We start from the raw sequence: 21,767 nt of genomic DNA, 5'->3' as shown, positions 1-21,767 counted from the left end.
AACAACTAAAATTGTCAACTAAACATGGATCCCTGCATTTTGGATTTGTTTGTATTATTTTGTGTACATTGGTTTTAAGTGTATATGTGTGTGTGTGTGTGTGTGTGTGTGTGTGTGTGTGTGTGTGTGTGTGTGTGTGTGTGTGTGTGTGTGTGTTTATAATTCAAGGTATTGCTTGATAAACTAGGACTAGGAAAACTACTTCACAGGGATCAATGTTTAATTCTTAGCTGCTTATTAAAAGCCCAAAAAGGGTTGTGCAATGTGATCACAATATCAAAAGGCTATGTTTCTAACTGATGTTGCCATTTCATTTTGTGAAGTCAAGCTTCGGCTCTGTATTCTCAATAGTGTGCAGGATACACTTTAAATTAGGAGAATACAACATACTTCATGTACTATATTAATATATGAAGTGTGTGTGTGTTGTTCAAGTGATGGTAAACCGGAGCACCTGGATAAAACGCACACGAACAAGGGGAAAACATGCAAACTCCACATAGAAATGCCAACTAACCCAGCCGAGGCTCAAACCAGTGACCTTCTTGCTGTGAAGCGATCATGCTACCCACTGAGCCACCCAAACATAGAGCTCAAAAAAGTCAAGTCCAAACATACAGCTCAAAAAAGTAAAAACTTTTGTTGTTACATTTAACACATGGTGAATTACTTGAATTAAACTTGCTTCTGAGAAGTGGTGTGATGTGTAATCTATGAACAATTCTAAGTTGAATAGATCTGGCCCTATTACAGATCTTTTTAGTCCAGATTAGATCCCATTGCTTGTCTGTGATGTCCCCCCTCCCATATTCTTTTAAGTTACCAAGTGTAAATGTATATTTCTTAAGGGGGGTAATAATATTGACCTTACTATATATACAGTTAAAGACAGAATTGTTAGCCCCCCCTGTTTATTTTTTCCCCCAATTTCTGTTTAACCGAGTTATTTTTTCAACACATTTCTAAACATAATAGTTTTAATAACTCATCTCTAATAACTGATTTATCTTTGCCATGATGACAGTACATAATATTTGACTAGATATTTTCAAGACACTTCTTAACAGCTTAAAGTGACATTTATAGGCTTAATAGGTTAATTAGGTTAACTAGGCAGGTTAGGGTAATTAGGCAAGTTATTGTATAACGATGGTTTGTTCTGTAGACTATCAAAGAAAATATATAGCTTAAAAGGGCTAATAATTTTGACTCTAAAATGGTGTTTAAAAAATTCAAAACAAATAAGAAATAAAACAAATAAGACCTTCTCCAGAAAAAAAAAAAAATGATCAGAGATACTGTGAAAATGTCCTTGCTCTGTAAAACATCCTTTGGGAAATATTTAAAAGAGAAAAAAAATCAGATACAGTATGCAATTGGAAATAAATGCAATAGGAAATACTGTGATAAATGTCCTTCCTTGCTTATTAAAAATAAATAAGCACCAGGAACAGAATATTTTAGAAGATAATTTAAAATGATTTTCAAATTCATCTTTGTAGCTAATAGAATTATCACTGGAACTAAAAACTTGTGTTAAAATATATAATTATGAAACGATACAGCTTCAGAACAGAAGTATACACAAAAACCACATGAATAGCGTTTACTAATTGTTGCCCATCCTCCACAGATTTCAGTAAAAGATAAGATGACCAGACACAAGCCTAAAATAGCGGCATTATGGGAATATTCCCCTGCATACTGACAGCCAGATTTGTCATACAGTATGATTAACCGTGGATATACATACGGCTAAGGACATAAGACTCTCATATAAAAGCGGACCCTAGAGATGAAGAGCTTGAGTGGGTTTCTGGACACTGGAAATATAAACAGGTTCAGAGTTTAAGGCTAATACACACTAAACAAACTGACACTGCCAGGCAACAGCTTTAAGATTTATTGACCTCTGAAACCATTGAGTGTGCAGGGGACCCTGGGAATGGATGAATCAAAACCCACCCACTTCCAAGTGGGTCAGCCTTGGGTTATCATGTTTCTGCCAAAGGCTTCCTTTAAAGTAGGATTAAATGTTTCACGGAATGATTCAGGAGTGCGAAGTAGAACTGGATCTTTTGATTTCAACACTCCCCTTAGCATCTAGCTTTTGTTTAGTTGCCCAGAAGTGTTACCTGAGTTGCTACAGTCATTGGACCGCAGTGTGTTAAAACTCTAGTGGGTTTTTTTTTACCCATAAGCAGCAAAGTTGCCCGCAGTTCAAGTTCAGGACCTTTCGCATGCCTTCTCTAGTCCTGGAGGACACATGCTGAAGTTTAAAAATAGGAGTGAATATGATCAGGTTCCATGTTTTATTTTCATAGCTCAGAGGAATCCTGAGAGCGCAGACTCTCCTGGTCCTGGATTATGGTCTGCAGAGGAAGTGGTTTTACATGCTAGACGTAGAACTAGCAGTCCACACACAGCAGGACATCTTTGGGGACCTTCTGTGAACACAATGCTTCCCCCCTGAGCTTTTTCAGCTGTCTCTCTGTAATAAATTGGGAATATATTTGCATGTGTTTGGTCAGGTTTCCAAGCAGTGGAGTGGATAGAATAACAGTTGATTTTGGTTGCTGGATTAAGGATCACTAGAGGGTAGAGGTTCTGTGTCTGTGGTTTGAGAAAGTCCTAATTGCCTGCTGAATTTTTTTATGCTTTGTAAAAAAGCCATGTGAAATAAAAGGAGACCTGTTGCTTTTCTTATCTTTTTGATTTATTGGAACAAGCCTGTCCCAGCAGAATATGCTTAATCAGTGGTTTTAGTCCGGCATGCTTCATTAAGCAAAGCTTTCTTCATTGCAGGAGCTGCTACATCATTAGAAACATGTTTCTGGAAACTGTATTTTTACAGAATGTTCTTTTCTAATGCTTACCATGGAAAGCTGTAATATGTGGTAAACTCTGCTGCTATTTGGGGATTTCCACCTGGATTTTGGCTACCCAAATTTAAAAGCTTCCCAAATCCACATGCATAGGTGTAAATGCAAAAATGTGGTATCATTTTAAAGAAAACCCTTTGAATTTTCATAAAACACTATTAAACGTGTTTAAAATAACAGTATATTTTGTATGTGTTATAATAAACACCTAAAAAAGAGGCGCTTTTTGTATTTTATTTTTTATAAACTCAAATTTGAAAGTGTACCTTTTAGGTTTTGTGTGGTCTAGCATGCTGTAATTAATTTTGGTGGTTCCTGCACATGTCAGTAATTATAGGAAAAAAGAAAAATGTCTCTACCATAATCTATGCAAAAGTTATTGCATTGCAACTGATGAGAGGTACTGTACAAGCCACAGAGACTGATCCTTGTTTACATATTTCACTGTTCTTTTGTTTGATCAAACATAATTCACTGTTTGGACCACATCAGACATATAAAAGGATTACTTATGCACTTCACCTCAAAAACAGAGGAGAATGGCCCTGAAGGGCACAGCATAAGGTAAGAGATGACAGCTGTCTGTGCTATCTGGGGCTGCTTATTGATCATGAATGTATTGTTTACATTTCTGCGCCATGGAAACACCACAATTCATTCAACAACTGTTTGGAATATGAATATAATTCAGTAAAAAAAATGCTAGAACTGTATGAGCACCGGCAAGAGCTTTCATTTGAGCTATAACTTGTACATGTGTCATATAAAAAAATATGAAAATGAACCAATGTAAAATACCCAGCTCGGGTATCCAAAATACTGTGTATTTAAGTGTAAATAACTTTTATACAGTAGAATAAAAACCAAAGTGATGAATATGTGCATAAAATATAGATTCTACACTTTCAAACGACACCCCTTACAGGGGTTTGGTGCAACGCTAGCCCTTTAAATCTGAAAGCGAAAGTCGATGACGTCACGGAACCCGGGACCAGGTCCGCAGTTTAAGTCGTTAATACTTGAATATCCGATGCATTCAACCAAAACCACTTTATTTACATGCACTAGTTGAACATTCAATTAATTTTAAAAACCTGCAAATAAACTAAATGATAATAAAAAAATTACAATAATGTAAATGTACAGAAGGATTTCACTTAACTGCTTAAGCAGATTAACAAGCCATACCCAGGCGCTGCAAATCAAATAAACATTTACAAATGTAAGTTTAAAATATAAACATAATAAAAAATAAATAAAATAGTCAAAACAAAACAGAAGAAGCCAGAACTCTTTTCAAATAAAAATTTCAGAGTTTATGTAGAAAGGATTGGAGAGGTTCCCAAAGTCTTCTGAATTTGTCCTGTTTGTGGTTAAGGTCATACGTTTTCCAGAGGAAGAAAGGCTGAAAACTGAGAAATCCACATGTATTGGAGTTTGAGAAGCAGACCATTTTAATAATATACATTTCTCAGCCATAAATGTAAGAGTTGAAAACAGAGGTTTGAGCTCCGAGTCAAAAAAGGTCTTTAGGAATGTCATTCAACAAAAAAAGTGAGGGGGAGAAAATAAAACGTTTTCAAATTATCTCCTGGATTGCAGAATGAACCCCTCTCCAAAATGGTTGGATGTAAACACAGGACCAGAGTACATGAAAAAAATGTGCCCTTACAAGTTTTGCACTTAAAACAGTGATCGGAACAGGCTGGGAACATTTTATGCAGACGAACAGGTGTTAAATAAATTCTGTGGAAAAACTTAAAATTTTTGTCATGTATGGAAATTTAGGTACATTTTGGAAAGATACCATCACAGATCTTGGACCAATCTTCAGGGTCAAACATAACTTACCATAGTGGTTTCAACGAATCATAAACTGAGGAATCAGAGTAAACTAATAAGGCATAGAATTTAGAAATAAGCCCTTTTAAAGAACTTACTGACAGCATGGTTTCTTCTGGTTCCGATAATTTAAAATGAAATGGGTAAGGGCTCTTTTTTAATGATCTAAGCACAAAGTCTAAAGAGTATGGCGCAAAAATATTAGGGGCATGACCGAATCCACTATTGCTATTTCAAGGATGGAAAATTATGCTCTGTGCTGCGGCACATTGTCTAACAGGGTTGTGCTTATTCTCTTGAGTCATGGGTGTGTTTCGAACATAATGTGCATTAAACCAATCAGAGTCTCATCTCCCATTTCCTTTAATTGTCAGTTGTGTCACGCCATGGCGCATGTACCATTTACATGGCGACTTAAATGGAAAAACTGAACGCTTCACTAGCGAGAAAAACTGTTAAACTGCAGCATGAAGATAAATGAGCCTTCTCTTTAGGCCTCTTTACTTTGTCTTTACTTTACTTTTACTCTTTACTTTCGTGGAGTAAGGTTGCGTGTTGTACGTACTCCACTGAAGACATCCATTAGTCTACATATTTAATATCGTTTGTTAAGCACAAATATTTGTTTCAAAACTACTTATAAATTCAGTTTAAATTTCCAGCAAACAAATAAATGAACAATAATAATGAAATGTGATCAAAAAATATTATAGTTTAAGTTATATCCAAACACAGTAAAAATTAAGGGGACACTATACTGTCAGTGCGCACCGTCTTTCGAATGAGACGTTAAACCGATGTCCTGACTCTCTGTGGTCATTAAAAATCCCAGGGCACTTTTTGTAAAAGAGTAGGGGTGTAACCCCGGTGTCCTGGCCAAAGTCCCTCAATCGGCCCTTATGATCATGGCCTTCCAATCATCCCCATCCACTGAATTGGCTCCATCACTTAGAGCGCACTAGCGCTGTTGTCCTGTGGCTGCTGTCGCATCATCCAAGTGGATGCTGCAGAATGGTGGTGGTGTGGAGAGACCCCCCCCTCTCATGATTGTGAAGCGCTTTGGGTGTATGGCCATACACAATAAATGCACTATGTAATCACAATGGTTGAGTTGGTCTGAAAATAGCAACAAATAACACCATATAAAAACCAAAAAGGACGCTCCTTAAAATGTGAATATGTTCCGTGCTTTTTATTTCACTTAGGCATGAAAACACTTTAAAATAAATATTAAAAAATGGTTGGATTCCCTTTCTTTTCCATTTCAGGCGCCTTTACCCCTCCTATGCAAGTCTCAAAACAGTCAGTTCATGCAGCATGTTGATAAATAGGCGCTGTTTCCCAAATGTATTCTGTGTACGCGATTTGAAGTGGAGCGAAATTGGAAACTGGGTTTTGGATGTGTTTGAACAGACATATTCACATAATAATAATAATAATTATTATTATTATTATTATTTATTATTATTATTATTATTATTATTATACAAAGTCCACTTATATAACACACCAACAGAACATTTCAATGTAGTATACTTTACTTGTTCCTGCAGCTTGCAATTGCATTACTATGCTGTCATGGCAATGCTGCCAAAATAATGCCTCTCTACTACTGTCAATAGCATTTTACTGTCAGTGAAATGTGGTTATTTTTAAATCATTTTGATTCAAGTTATTAAGTTCAATTTTACAAAATATCTTTACATTACTTAATAAAATAACAATTATTACAAAGAAGTTTCCGTTTTGCTGTTCGGCCAAATACCTCTAGAATTTTCAGTTCTGTATTTGGCCCAAAATGTTCATTTCTGTGCAATTTATCAAGTATTTCAAGCTCAAATGACATTGCAGTTGTTCATTACCATGCAAGATGGCTGCATATGTTTTAAAGCCTTGTCAGTGTAAACTCATGTCATACTATATTGTGAGTGCACACATCAAAGGGCACTGAGAAAAGGCCAGCTGTCAGATGACATGTTGCATCAGTCAAATTAGCCTGTCTATATAAGCTGCAAAGATTTATTTATATATTTTTTTCATTTTTTGCAAAGAATGCAGTTGCTTAAATACTGTTAAATCGCCCAACACCCCTTCAAAAACAAAAGTAATAAAGCAGTTTATTGTCTGTTGTATTAAATTTATCCATGTTTGTATTTGAGATGTATATATATACTGTATATACATACAGTTCAAGTCAGCATTATTAACAGTTTCAGTTTAATGAAGGGAAGATTGTTTCAGCACATTTCTAAGCATAATAGTTTTACAAACCTATTTCTGATAACTGATTTATTTTATCTTTGTCAAGATGACAGTAAATAGACTATCGGAAAAAAAATGAGCTTAAAGGGGCAAAAAATTTTGTCCCAAAATTGTTTTTTAAAAAATTCAAAACTGCTTTTATTCTAGCCGAAATAAAACACATAAGACTTTCTCCAGAAGAAAAATATTATCAGACATACTGTGAAAATTTTCTTGCTCTGTTAAACATCATTTGGGAAATATAAAAAAAAAAAGAAAAAAAATCAAAAGGGGGCTAATAATTCTGACTTCAACTGTGTGTGTATATATATATATATATATATATATATATATATATATATATATATATATATATATATATATATATATATATTTATATATATATTTATTTGTTTTATAAATGCACCTACAAAAATCACCCCAGTGATTATAAAATAATGAATTGTTGCTGAAAAGAGCTACTCAAGTCATCTGGAGAAATATTTTTTTATATCACGATGTTCAGCGTAGAAACACAAATTTCACAACATCATTTCTTGTTCTGTAATTGTGCAGCCATAACGCCTACAAAATAAAATGTTGGAATTGAGTATGTTACTGTCCATAATTGATTTGTCAAAATAACATATTGTCTGCAGTTTTTAAAGACTGAGCATATCTACAGCAGCTTTCTCGCTCAGTGGTTTCTTGGCCTGCGGGTGATTTTATGCACAAGATAAGTTGTACGTGAATCGCTAGCCCAAGTGGAAAATATGTGCAGAAGCTCCCAGATTTCAATTATTGCAGTAACATTGTACTTAACGTTAGCATCTAATAAATCAACTGGAAAAATTAAACAGTGTAATTTAATGTTTCCTCAAGCAAAGCAAAGTTTGAACCTTCACTAAAACATTTAGTTTTTTTTCAAACTAACATCTGGGGGCTATGCCACTAGTTTTTGTGAATAATTTTGTTCCTTTTTTAAGATGTGGAGTAACTGTTTGCTTTATGCATTAACTGTACTTTGCAGATATACTTTGTTTTTAACAGCAAGGACCACAATGGAAAGAGGCCCAGGGTATTACTGTGTTTTCATCCTTGATGGTTTTATTTAAAATGTATGGGATACTTGTATCTAATCTAATCTGTCAAATAAAATTCAATTCAATTCATTTCTACAGAACAAACACCTGATTTGGTGCCAGTGCACATAATATTAATAATATTACAAGTTTTGTATCTTACACTGTAAAACCCAATAACTTATAGTAACTCAAACCATTTGAGGAAACCGATTGCAACAAACCATTTAAGTAAAAAAAAAAAAAAACTAATCCTAATAAGTAAACAAAGCTATTTGAACTCAGTAAAACCCAATAAATGAAGAGAACTCAAACCAACTGAGTACTGTAAAATCCAGTAAGTTAAGGCAACTCAAACCATTTGAGGAAACCGATTGCTACAAACCATTTGTTAAAAAAAAAAAAAACTAATCTATATGAGGACTGTGAACTTGCACCATTTAAACTGAAGTAATGAAGAATTTAATTAACTCAATGCCTTCAACACTAAATTCAAAACTCTTTTCAAATGAGTTGAATTAACTTTCAGTCGATTATGAATTAAAACTACAGTTTTGAGTTAACTACACTCATTTCATTTGATAACGTTGACTGTTGGGTTTTAGTGTAAAAATACACTTTTGCTTAAGTTGAGAGTAGCAGGAGTGTGAGTTGGGATTCAAACGAAAATATTATTTTTATTAACAAACATTTTTTTTAACCAATTGTAAGTTTTATACCTAATGTTATACATTTGAAGATCATGATAACCACACAAAAAGTTTAAAAAGCCTAAGTTAATATTTTTTAAAAGCGTTATGTAAAACAGCACAACTAATATATATCATAAACAAATCGATTTATTTAATACGCTATTATTGTTACTTTTATTCATTAATTTTCCTTAGTCTCTATTCGCCTCTATTCACCACGGGGAATGAACCACTAACAATTCCAGCATATGTTTTTTTCACAGCAAATGCCCTTCCAGCTGCAACCGAGCATTCACATACACACTCATTCACTACGGACAATTTAGGCCGAGTACAACTCTATTTTTGTACCCCTACCCCTTCTCCTTGGCCCTTGAAACAAAGTGTGAAGGGGAAGGGCTTTAAATTTACCTGCACACATCATCATATGACCTCGCAATCTCTTGCTTCATTTGAGATCGCATTCGCAACTGCCGTAGTTACTCCAGCTGTGTTATTTTTTGGTATTTATCTTCAGGAAATCACTGAAGGCAATGATATCATGTAATCATAATGATATAATGTGGCAATGATCGTAACTGTACTGTGTATTTACAGTGTCCATATTCATTTATGTAAACACACAAAAAAACATTATTAACATTATAGCAGACACTGTAAAAAAATTATTGCCAGACACTACTTTCTGACAGGGTATTTGAGTGTCATTGAGTCACAGAATGTTTGGGACTGCTATACAGGAGTTATTATTAGGGATTTTAGATAGTGAAATTTATCGTTTTTTATTTTAGCTGTTTTTATTTCAGCAAATTTTATTAAAAGCATGACTGTAAAACATGAACACGGCTATGAATGTATCAAAACGCTTCTTTGTTGTAAAAGTTTAAATAATGACAAAAAAATACTAACTTGTGCAACTCGTGACATCCATGTGGAGTCAATTTGCAGTTGAAGCTGGTGTATTCTGGGAAATTTTCTTACCCCTTGGTTTCGAGTGTGGTCCTGAAAAATCTCAGTTTTAAGAGCTATCTAGCCCCTCACTTTAGCCCTATACCTCCAAGCTAAAGAGAATTGGGCAAACCAATTAAGGGCTAAGGGGTAGAATTGGGATTGGGCTTTAGTCTATTCAATTCACCTATACTGGACTGTGAGGTAAACTGGCACACCCGGAGGAAACCCACGCAAACACTGGACTAACATGTAAACTCCACACAGAAAGATCAACTGGCCCAGCTGAGATTCAAACCAGCGACCTTCTTGCTGTGAGGGGACAGTGCTAACCACTGAGTCACTATGCCGCACATTATTATTATTATTATTATCATTATTATTATTATTATTATTATTATTACTATTACTATTGATAGATTTAACTTGATATGAATGTCCTGCATTTCTGCCAGTGGTCTGCCAAATTTGCCTTTAAAGGGATAGTTCACCCAAAAATGAAAATAACCTCATTATTTACATATTTTTTTACATAATTTAAAAGTCCTGCTTACTGGGACTTATTTACTTCCATAGACTTAAAAAATTACAATGGAAGTAAAACATATTTTTCAAAAAAAAAAAAAAGAAAAAAAAAAGAAAGAAACAAGTGAAGGGTATGCACTGTAAATGATGGAAGATTTATATATATATATATATATATATATATATATATATATATATATATATATATATATATATATATATATATATTTTTTTTTTTTTTTTTTTTTTGGTGAACTGTACCTTTAAATGAATTTGTTTTGCAGTGCTGTGTAATGAACTTGAACAGCACTGTGTAGAGGTGATGTAGTTGACTGATTCCGCAAAACACATTCGCTCTAGCTTTTCTTTCAAACTGAGGTGATAAATGGTCCATGAGGCGCATAGTCCACACAGCTAGCATCGTTTTAATCTGCTTTTGGTGCATTCAGTGATGTTTCTAGTATACAACATAATATAATCACTTATTAGTTTTCAGCCTAACTGTCATTAAAAAGGTTGCAGAATAGAGCCATGGTTTTGGTATAGACTTGTAGTGTGTACATAAAGTACGTGGGCGCTTCATGTTATTTAGCAACATAATTCAGCATTTCTGGGTATTTTTTATTAGTTTTCTCCATCCTTGACAAATGTGTAATGTGGGTGTACAGAAATATTTGTAGAAATTTGTAGAAAGACACTGCCACCAATAGTTGGCAAAAGTGCTACTTTTAAAGGAATAGTTCATCAAAAAAAAAAAAAATGTATAGTTAATTTACTCTCAGACCATTGAAGATGAAGGTGACTTGGTGACATTAGTTATTCATATAATGCAAGTCAATGGTTACCCATCATTTAGATAAAAAAATAACACATAAAAACAAGTCTCAATTGTTCCCACTGAGGTTTTATGAAGAGAAACAATTGCCCAGTGCAAAAAAATCTCTGCTCACAGGTGTGAGTGCAAGGTCCTAGTTCCTTGATGACATATGCTTGAGGTGATGAGAGTGAGGATGCATGTTTTTGCCAAAATGGTTCTTACCTGTGACTGCTCCAGGTGTGGTAACTGCTATAAATTTGAACTTGCGTCAAGTGACTGGATGCTCAATATCTGGGAAACGTCTAGAATTGTTTGCAAAGGATGTGTATTAAGCTAATGATATTAAATAATCTTCAATATCTTGCACAGACCAAATGTTTCACTTCATAAGACTTCAATGTATAATCAGAAGCGACTCATTGATAAATTCTCATTCATCATCAGATTCATTTAGATTTGTGTGTTTATTTTTAATCTCAAAAAGAGGTGACCATTGACTTGCATTTTATGAATCACCGAAAAACACATATTTAACTAAAAACCACATTTACTTTTCTACTGAAGAAGAGAAAGTCACCTACTATACATCTTCAATGGCTTTAATGAAGGTGAGTAAATAAACTGTAAATGTTCATCCCTTTAACAATGTTTGTTTGTTTGTTTGTTTGTTTGTTTGTTTGTTTGTTTATAGAGCACATTTAAAAACAACAGATGTTGACCAAAGTGCTTTACAAAACAACCAACATACACAATCTATAATTATATATATATATATATATATAAACAAAATATGTAAAGCATATTAAAATTAATTCATTACAATTAAAAGCAAGAGATAGAAGGTGATTGTTTTTAAAATGAGACCAAGCGAAGAGCATGTCTTGATATGTAAAGGCAGACCATTCCACAGATGAGAAGCTGTGGCAGAAAAAGCCCTTTCTCCTTTGGATTTTAACCGTGATTTGGGAACAACTAACTGAAACTGGTTCTCTGACCTACAGTAAATGGCCTTAATAAAGTGCGCCAGTGAAGAAGCTGACCAATGTAACTAGGTGCCAGACCATTCAAAACTTTTAAAACAAATAACAATAACTTGGATTGAATCCTAAGTTGTACTGTGAGCCAGTGAAGGAATGATAAAACTGGTGAAATACTAGAATTTTAAGTTCCAGTTAAAAGACTAGCAGCTGCATTTTGAACCAGCTGCAGGCGTACAATTGAAGCATAAGAAACTCCTGAATACAAAGAGATGCAGTAGTCCAATCTTGACATGATAAAAACATTGATGATGGTTTCCATCTCCTTAAAAGACAGAAAAGGCCTTAATTGTCCTTAATTGGTAGAAACCACTTCTGACTATAGAATTTATTTGCTTGTCAAATTTTAACTTGGTGTCAAAAATAACTTCAAGACTCTTTGCGTGATTATATAACTAAGCTTAAAATGACCTATTAATTGTAGATTCACAGACATTCAGAGGGCCAAACACTAGCACTTCAGTTTTTGATTCATTCAAGTGTAAAAAAATTGCTCGTCAGCCATTCCAATGTGCTGAAGATCTTAGCCTGAACCTGAATAGACCTGATGAGTTGGTCGGGTTTCGGTTTAATTATTCCCATTTTAAATGGACTCGGTTTGTGCGATAAATGAACTTGCGTTTCATGTGATGCGTTTTGATTTGCATGAGAAAGATACAAAAATGGATGTCAATACAGTGAAATGGAGGCTTGGCTCTGGCAATTAAGTTTTTGGCAAAGAAACAAAATGAACATGTACATACAGTGCATATATCAAATACCCATCTTAATCTAGAATCCATCTTACTTTAATTTGTTGAGACTCATTTTTATTGGCAAGTAGCATTGGCCAGCCTGATCTCATGAGAAAACGAAAGTATTTTACGTTTTGCCAGTTTAGTGGCTAATTCGTACGAGTTCAGTTGTACAAAATTGTACAATTTTAAAAAGGAGGCGTGGCACCTAACCCCACCCCTAAACCCAACCGTCATTGGGGGATGAGCAAATCATACTAAAATGTACGAATTAGCCACTAAATAAAAAAGTTACGAATTGCCGTGAGATTGTGTTTCATTGGCCCATTTATGTAATTGTTAAGAGTGCTGAGATATGTTACTATATTGCAGAGGAGTTTTTAAATATTTTTTTTTACACATCCAAGTGAACTATTGCCTATGTCAATAAAGTATGTTAAAACTAGTTTAAATGACTCATTCATAACAGAAGCTATATGCATGCTCTCATTTGAATAATGTCTGGCTGTAAACAAGTTTGTGCCTTTAAAATGCTGTCAATAAAAGTGTCTGGCTCAGGATAAATTGTGTCAGGTTTAACTATTTAAGCCCGATTACAGCTCTAGTACAGTTTGGGACGGCACAGCACAGTATGCATTTACAGTATTTGCATTTCCACTGTCAAAATACCGAAACAGCAAACAGTTGTTTAAAAGGACAATCACCACTTGCATCTAAAAATGTGTGCAAAACACAAAATGCTAAATGTTTCTCTTTGTATTTGCATGAGCTCATTTACATTTGAAATAACCTGAGTTTACAAACAGTGTGATATGTGTATGCTAGCTTTTTTCTTCTGGCTACTGTTAGCAGTGGTCTCTATTGAATTAATAACATTGCTACTTCACTTCACGGTTGGATGTGCTGTGCATAGAACTGCAGAACTTGGTTGTAACGAGTGGTTATTTGAGTTACTGTTGCTTTTCTATCTGCTGAATCAGTTTGGCCATTATCCCCTGACCTCTGGCATCAACAACTCATTTTTGCCAACAGAGCTGCTGCTTACTGGAGATTTCCTTTGCTAAATGCTTCTTTGGTGAATGATTCCTTTATTGCAATGACCTTTTTTTTTTTTGCTGTTGTGATTATCAGGCCTGGTTTAAATTCTTTAATAATACATTTATTGTAAACTGGAGAGAAACAGCATTAAATAACTAAAAACATGTTAACATTTTTATCTTTTTAACTATAGTACCATATTTTTACGATGTTGCATCATGTGCAAGAGGCTGAAAAAAGACTCGCAATCGCATGATCAAACTATTTTAGTGCATTTACATAGAGAAACAATGGAAAGGTAGATGAGTGTGACATTAAATCACCAAAGAAAATTCCCAAAACAATTAGAAATCCGACTAATAACATAAATTAAATGTGCATTAAAGCTCATTTAGGAACATCTGGTTGAGCTGGATAATATATTCACCCCTGCAGTTCCAGAATGCTAATTTTTTCCATCACCATATGTACTGTATCAATACCCAGCCATTTAAGAGCAAGTTATGCCAAACAGTGGAATCCCTCCGGGGTAGGATTATGTTTTGAGCCCTGAAATAGCTTAAAATATGTATTTACTCTGCAGGTGATATTCTGGAGCAGCTTGCGATGGGTATATTTTTAAAAGTGTATTTTTGTAACCGTATACGAGTGGCTTTTATTTCTGTTTGTATCAGTTGAGGACAACAGTAGCCCCTGGTTCTGCGTATTCAGCTGTACCACACTGAGGCAGGAAAGGGTGGTTCAGATCACATTACTGAGCATCAACATTAACACATTCATCCAAGTAGTTTAATTGCTGTTTCATAATAGTAATAGGCAAGCTGATTTGACAGATGCTGGTTTAACTTTCAGCCTGAATTAAACATTCATAATTTTGCTTATTTCTGTTCTGCATTTTATAGGCTTGTTTTCGCTCTCTCTGGTTCTATTTTAAGTTACAGTATGGTATATTCCTCAGACTGTGTTGCAGTGTCTGATTTCACACCCTCTTTTGTAATATCCTGCTATCCAGACGAACCTGATGCTCCAGTTCACATAATCCCTCAAATTGTCACCGGATTAGCTGGTATTGTTCAAACCATCATAACATGACATTGAAATAACCTTGTGTTTAATACATAGAAAAAAAATTTAAAAAGCTTGGGTCTAGTATATTGCAGCAGTGGTTTTCAACAAAAAATCGTATAAAAACAAACAATAATACACTACCTTTCAAACCTAAAGCTCAATTAAAATAAAGAAACAGTAATATGTTCATTGTTACAAACGATTAAATGATATGCTGTTTTTTTTTAATTAACATTAATTAAAAAAAAAATCAAACATAACTGTTCACTACATTATCTTAAATAGCAATTCAACAAGGAGCTGAAGATGAGAAATTATGATGAAAATTAGTTTTACTAACACAAGGGGTTTCTACGGGTTTCAGCAAGTCAAGTTTAAGATGTAATAAAGACATTATTCATGTTGATTTCATTTGTAGTCATAATACAGTGAATTACACTCACCGGCCACTTTATTAGGTACACCTTACTAGTACCGATTTGGACCCACTTTTGCCTTTAAAACTGCCTTAATTCTTCACGGCATAGATTCAACAAGGTACTGGATATATTCCTCATGATAGCATCATGCAGTTGCTGCACATTTATAGGCTGCATATCCATGATGCGATCCCCCGTTCCACCACATCCCAAAGGTGTTTTGTTTGATTGAGCTGGCGACTGTTGAGGCCAGTTGAGTACAGTGAACTCATTGTCATGTTCAAGAAACCAGTCTGAGATGATTTGCGCTTTATGACATGGTGCGTTATCCTGCTGGAAGTAGCCATCGGAAGATGGGTACACTGTGGTCATAAAAGGATGGACACGATCAGCAACAATACTCAGATAGGCTGTGGCATTGACACAATGCTCAATTGATACTAATGGGCCCAAAATTTGCCAAGAAAAATCCCCCACCCCATTACACCACCATCAACATGCAGGATGGATGTTGTTGATGCCCAATTCTGACCCTGCCATTCGAATGTCGCTTCAGAAATCAAGACTCATCAGACCAGGCAACGTTTTATTGTCCGATTTTGATGACCTGTGCAATTAGGTGTGGTTTTCTGCTGCTGTTGCCCATCCGCCTCAAGGTTGGATGTGTTCAGAAATGCTCTTCTGCACACTTTGATTGTAACAAGTGGTTATTTGAGTTACTGTCGCCTTTCTATCAGCTGCAACCAGTCTCGTCATTCTCCTCTGACCTCTGGCATCAACAAGGCACAAAACTGCACTCACTGGACATTTTCTCTTTTTCTGACCATTCTCTGTAAACCCTAGTGATGGTTATGCGTGAAAATCCCAGTAGATCAGCAGTTTCTGCAATGTTATTGGCTAACTAGAAATTTGCGTTAACAAGCAGTTGGACAGGTGTACTGAATAAAGTGGCCGGTGAGTGTATATTTGGACCATTGAAACAAAATAAACAGTCACATTACAAAATGCTATTGGAACATTTCAGTGAATTTTATAGGTAGCATTAAATGGACATACAGAAATTAAGACTGTTTCAAATGTAAGACAATCCCCTTACACGGATTTCTCCCTCTAAAGAAGAACAATAACTAATTTACTGTAAATAATGAATGAAACATTAAAAAAAAACTGGGTACACTGAGATGACATTATTCACCTCACAGTTCATTAATCAAATATTAAAAGGCAACTTAAATTTACAAATTACTTCAGCAGACCATGAATGTCGAGTTCACATGATGCGTCGTTTTGTAGCAATAATACAGATGTACATTGAATATTACAATACACTGCAAAAAATCTCAAATATTTACAGTAAAAAAGGCATCTGTGGTTCCTGGAATTGTATCGTTTTCTAAATTGCACAGTAAACTCCTATATTTCATTAATTAGTGTTAATGCACCAATGCCTAAAGTACCAAAATCTACCCTTTGTACTTTTGTTACAAATACAAAAACACCACCAAAAGCATGTGGTGATGAAATAGTCATACGGCAAACCAATGCTCATCTCAAACATCCACAAGCAGTGAAACATGCTTACAGTATATACAGTACTACACACAAATACAGTAAAAGAATGCAATACATATGATTAGATGTAACTTACAATGTACAAAAGTGCACAAAACTAAAAAGAAAGTTAGTAATGTCAACAACAACATTTTTTATTTCTTATTTACAGCTATGTACTATATATATTGGTCCTGTACAAAATATTGTTTCAGCATCAATATCGCAATGTGTGCATCCGCAGTAGTCACATTGCAGAATAGGCAATGTTGAGTTGATTTTACAATGTATTGTTTTACATTTAAATATACAAACCCATAAAGCTTGCACTGTTTATTTCAGTTTTATCTTAGCTTTATTGCATTCATCTACGCTTGTAGTTTAGTATATAAAAGATTTAATGAATCATCCCTATCAATCTAAATGAATACATTTGATAACACTTTAGGTACCAATTCTCACTTTTAACTAGTTGCTTATTAGCATGATAAAACTGACGTGTGTAGAGAAGGACGGCCACACCAAACGTAGAAGCAAATGATCCGAATTTAATATAAAATGATCAAAACTTGTTTTTTTCCATGGCCACAGACTTTGCTTCACTTCATTTAAATGTAACTTCATCAAAACAGAAATGCAACCTGTGATATCCAACGCAATAATCATGTGCAGAAATGTGATATAGAGACTTCAGAGCAGCTTTTTCTCTGACAGCACAGTTCTCCATCATCTGCATGATTTCATTACCGATGACTTTGTAAATTTGGACATCTGGTTGTGCCCAAGGCAAGCTGTGAGCCTATGTTGGCTTCACCCTCATGTTCATCTAATGCAGTTCAGCTGCGACCAGCAGAGAAATGCACAACGGTAGAAGGAGATGAAAGGCTTGTCTGAGTGTTCGTGTGCAGCAGTGAGCAGCACCTGAGGCCTCTCCACTCTTATGAAGAAATCAGGTGCAGGTTAAGGATGGGAATGTCTGGAGCAAAGACAGCTGCTGGCCTTTGCTTTAAATAGAACACAGACCTGGTGTTGTTTTAGATTTTCTGCATAAATACACACAGGTTGCCAGTTGCATTAGTGAATTAATGAGTGCATTTTATTTCAGAGCAGTGTTTATGTTGCCAATCAATTCATTAATATAAGCAAATAAATCAACTAAAATATATATTTACTAAAAAACTTAACATATCAGTTGTAAAACAACATAAAAAATGCCAGAAATCTTACATTTTAACTTAATGAAATGAGTGCAGTTCTAAAAGTATTAATACTCAAATTGTAATATATAACTATTTATAACTAATAATAAAAAAACACAAAACATATAACTGTTAAATCTAAATATATATTTTTATTTTGTTTTGCAAAAGTAAATGTTTCTAGTTACCAAAAGAAAAGTGTTGCTATAGGTCTACTAAAACTAATTAATTTATATATATATATATATATATATATATATATATATATATATATATATATATATATATATATATATACAGTAGTAGTACTGTATAGTCAAACATTATACAAATCTTTCATTAAATGTCCAACACCCATTCTTGTCTCGCTTATTTAAGTAGCACTTTTTTTATACCAGCTGATAATACATTTTATACCAGCTTGATATACTACAGATGTATACTGTATATACAATATATAATATACATTATATATAATATATACTACATATTATAATATAACCTAATAATATAACCTAATTAACCTGGCTAAGCCTTTAAATGTCACACTAAGCTGTATAGAAGTGTCCTAATGGCAAAGATAAAATAAATCAGTTATTAGATATGAGTAATTAAAACTATTATGTTTAGAAATGTGTTAAAAATCTTCTGTCTGTTAAACAGAAATTGGGGAAAAAATAAATAGGGGAGCGAATAATTCAGGCCGCAGGCTGAGTGCCTTATGCCTAGTTCAGACTGCGTGATTTTAGCCCCGATTTTGGCTCGCCGACAGGTTTTGAGAAATCGCCGACAAATGCCTGAAATCACAGGCAAATCGCTGCTCGTGCATGTGTGTGACAATCACACAGTATGAACTTTCAAAGACGCAATCTGACAGAATCGCCGATGAGTCGCCGATGCCTGTGAGATATTTGGCATGCTAAATATCTGGAGCTGTCGGCGATTCAAATCATGCCGTGTCAATTGAGTTTTGACTGAAAATAACATCAGCCATCGCCTACAGCCAATGAGAGAGCAGCATTCACTTGTGTGTGCGTGTGTGTGTGTGTGTGTGTGTGTGTGTGTGTGTGTGTGTGTATACTTGCTGCAGGCCAGCAGGAGGCTGGGGGAGAAGTTGAAAGTGCTCTTTTTCGGTTTATTTGGACGCACGAAATGGAGGAAAAACTAGTGGAGGTTTGACAGGACTCAGGAGCAACCATGTCTGTTTGACGTTTCATACAGAAAGAAATTAGTTTATTATTAAGAAATGGCAAATTCCCTTTAAACCCAGGTGAGCAAACATTTACGTTCTACCCCATTAAAAGCTTCTTTCTCATTATGTAGTTAATAACAAAAGATATACTACATGTTTTTGGCTGTGAGACGTAGTTTGGACGAAGTTGTTGGCGATTCTTCCGATAGTAAAGTCATGCAATGTGAAAGTCCCTGTCGCCGATCCATCTTGCAGTGTAAACAAAGCAGCGGCGAAACGCAAGCCCAGATAGTCATCCAGTGTGAAAACATCTGTGACACGACTACTTTGAAAATCATGCAGTCTGAACTCGGTATTAGTGTTTCACCAGTGACAATATACAGCCGTATCGCACTGCTAAGAGTGTGATATTGTGTTTATGTAACAGTTTGACTGCATAATCATGTATAGAAAAAAGAAAATCAAACACAGAGTCTCAAAACCCTTTCGTTTGAGAAAATTCTTTCTTCCACCATTCATTCACATCTGCAGCTGACGTCAGAACTGAATAAACCATTGCTACTTTCCAAACGTCACTTTAGAGATAGCATGAATGATTCTCCTGCATTATGTAAAGTATTGTAGCATCTACGTGATGACAAAACAGGTGATTTTGCTCACATTTTAGGATTATAAGGCTGAACGGCATGAAATGCCATCAGTCTACACAGATCTCCTAGTATTTCTCTGGAAAAATGTAACCCCGATATAGTCAAAGCAAAGCAGTTACTAGATTACTATGACATAAAAGCAATATAAATATATAAATATAAAATACACAAGAGAGAAATCAACTTAGAATGTCACTTACCAGTTCTATAATGATTTCCTCAAGTTACGTTTTAAATTTACACTCAGAAAACATTTTTATCCCCTGGCTTATTATTAGGTCTCTGGCGATATCTTGTGGCTGAACAATGTAACATCAACTTCTTTGCTCAAGTTATGCTAAATTACTACAAAATTTGTACTACAATTTTTTAAAATTAAATATTATTGCAATGTATATGAAATGAATTTTTTTGATTAATAACATTTAACAAACAACAATATAAAGACAAATAAATCATTCATTCATTCATTTTCTTGTCGGCTTAGTCCCCCCATTAATCCGGGGTCACCACAGCGGAGTGAACCGGCAACTTATCCAGCAAGTTTTTACGCAGCGGATGCCCTTCCAGCCGCAACCCATCTCTGGGAAAACAAGTAAATCAGTCAAAAGAATAACAATCAAGTTTTCATTCAGCATTAAGCTAAACTTATCATTGCAGTCAAATCTATTTGCTCTGGAGTAAATAACTGATGACTTTAACCAAAAGCATTTAGATATAGCTTAAACAAATAACATTTTACAGTAGACTAAAATAAAGACACTCACCATACTTTTGAATTAGGTGTCAGAAGAGTGCTCACAACGGGCAATCTGACAGGCCGACGGCCACCAACATGCTGAAAGTTCAGAAAGTCTAACAATGAACTGCACAGTTGCAATCTAAACAACTACATTTCCAACTAAATAAGCCTCAAGTGTCCATTATGTTGTCCAACAGCTGCGATATTTGTCAAACTGTGTAGAGAGTTGTTTAGCCTTCTTGATGTCACTGGTATTGGGCAAAGTAATACACAAGGGTAAAAGACTGTCAGAGTGCTGATTACTTTAAAATCTCTAGGCTATTAGCCAATTAGATTCGAGAACCTGAAAGAACAGTTGTATAAATATATACATATATCACTATACACAAAACAATCCAAAAGCTAATATAAAGTATTAGTTAAAACTATAGCAAATAATATATAAATTAACACTTTTTAAGGGACATGTTTGCACTCCATTTGCAATATACAATTATTTGACAAACTTTTCTTTAAACCTTTGATGTCAGGCATAAAAATAAATTCTGAGCTGAACAAGAATAAATTACCTGCCCCAAACCATAGGCTGTTATTTTCTGTGCATTTACTTGATCAACAGTGCTCAAGAAATGTTCTAATAATATCAATGCTGAAAACAGTTATTTAAGGTTTAAAAAAAGGAGGGATTCTGAAGGGTTTTTACAGGGCTGGATATTATATTATTACTTCATAAGACTCTGTATAAACAGCGCAAGTCATGCAGGCTATTTTTATACAAGTTTTTTATACTTTTTGTCTTTCTGTATCTTGACAGCTGTGATGTCTATGATCCGCTGATAGATCTCTGAAAATGTTCTAAACTTCCCTTTTCTTGGAATTCAATTCAATATATTGAAAGACGTGTTTATCTTGAGTGCACAGTTGCACTGTTTATAAAAGCATCTCTAATGGAAATGAGATTAGTTCAGATAGTTTGCAGACATATTTAAATTTGCTCAAGGGTCTGTGTTGAGCATGTTTTTTAGCTGAGCGATAAGTCTAATCGCCACCAATCACATTGAGTAGGAATTTTTCTACAAATAGGAAAAGGCAATTGTGAGACCTCAGG

At 34.7% G+C, this 21,767-nt stretch overlaps 1 protein-coding gene across 3 annotated transcripts in view; it reads left to right on the top strand.

Annotated features, from left to right (window-relative positions):
- The window catches only part of calcrla (calcitonin receptor-like a), a 61,859-nt gene that overhangs the window by 10,410 nt on the left and 29,682 nt on the right, over positions 1-21,767 (top strand). Inside the window, 1 exon segment of one of the 3 annotated variants that reach the window (NM_001441636.1) lies at positions 19,166-19,345. The gene's annotated coding sequence lies outside the window, so the exon portion shown is untranslated. 3 annotated transcript variants of the gene reach the window in all.

This window comes from Danio rerio, chromosome 9 (genome assembly GCF_052040795.2).
Source record: "Danio rerio strain M-AB ecotype USA chromosome 9, GRCz13ab, whole genome shotgun sequence".
Lineage (NCBI taxonomy): Eukaryota > Metazoa > Chordata > Actinopteri > Cypriniformes > Danionidae > Danio > Danio rerio.
The sequence above is the reverse complement of the archived record's forward strand: the minus strand, read 5'-3'. Positions and strand labels throughout refer to the sequence as shown.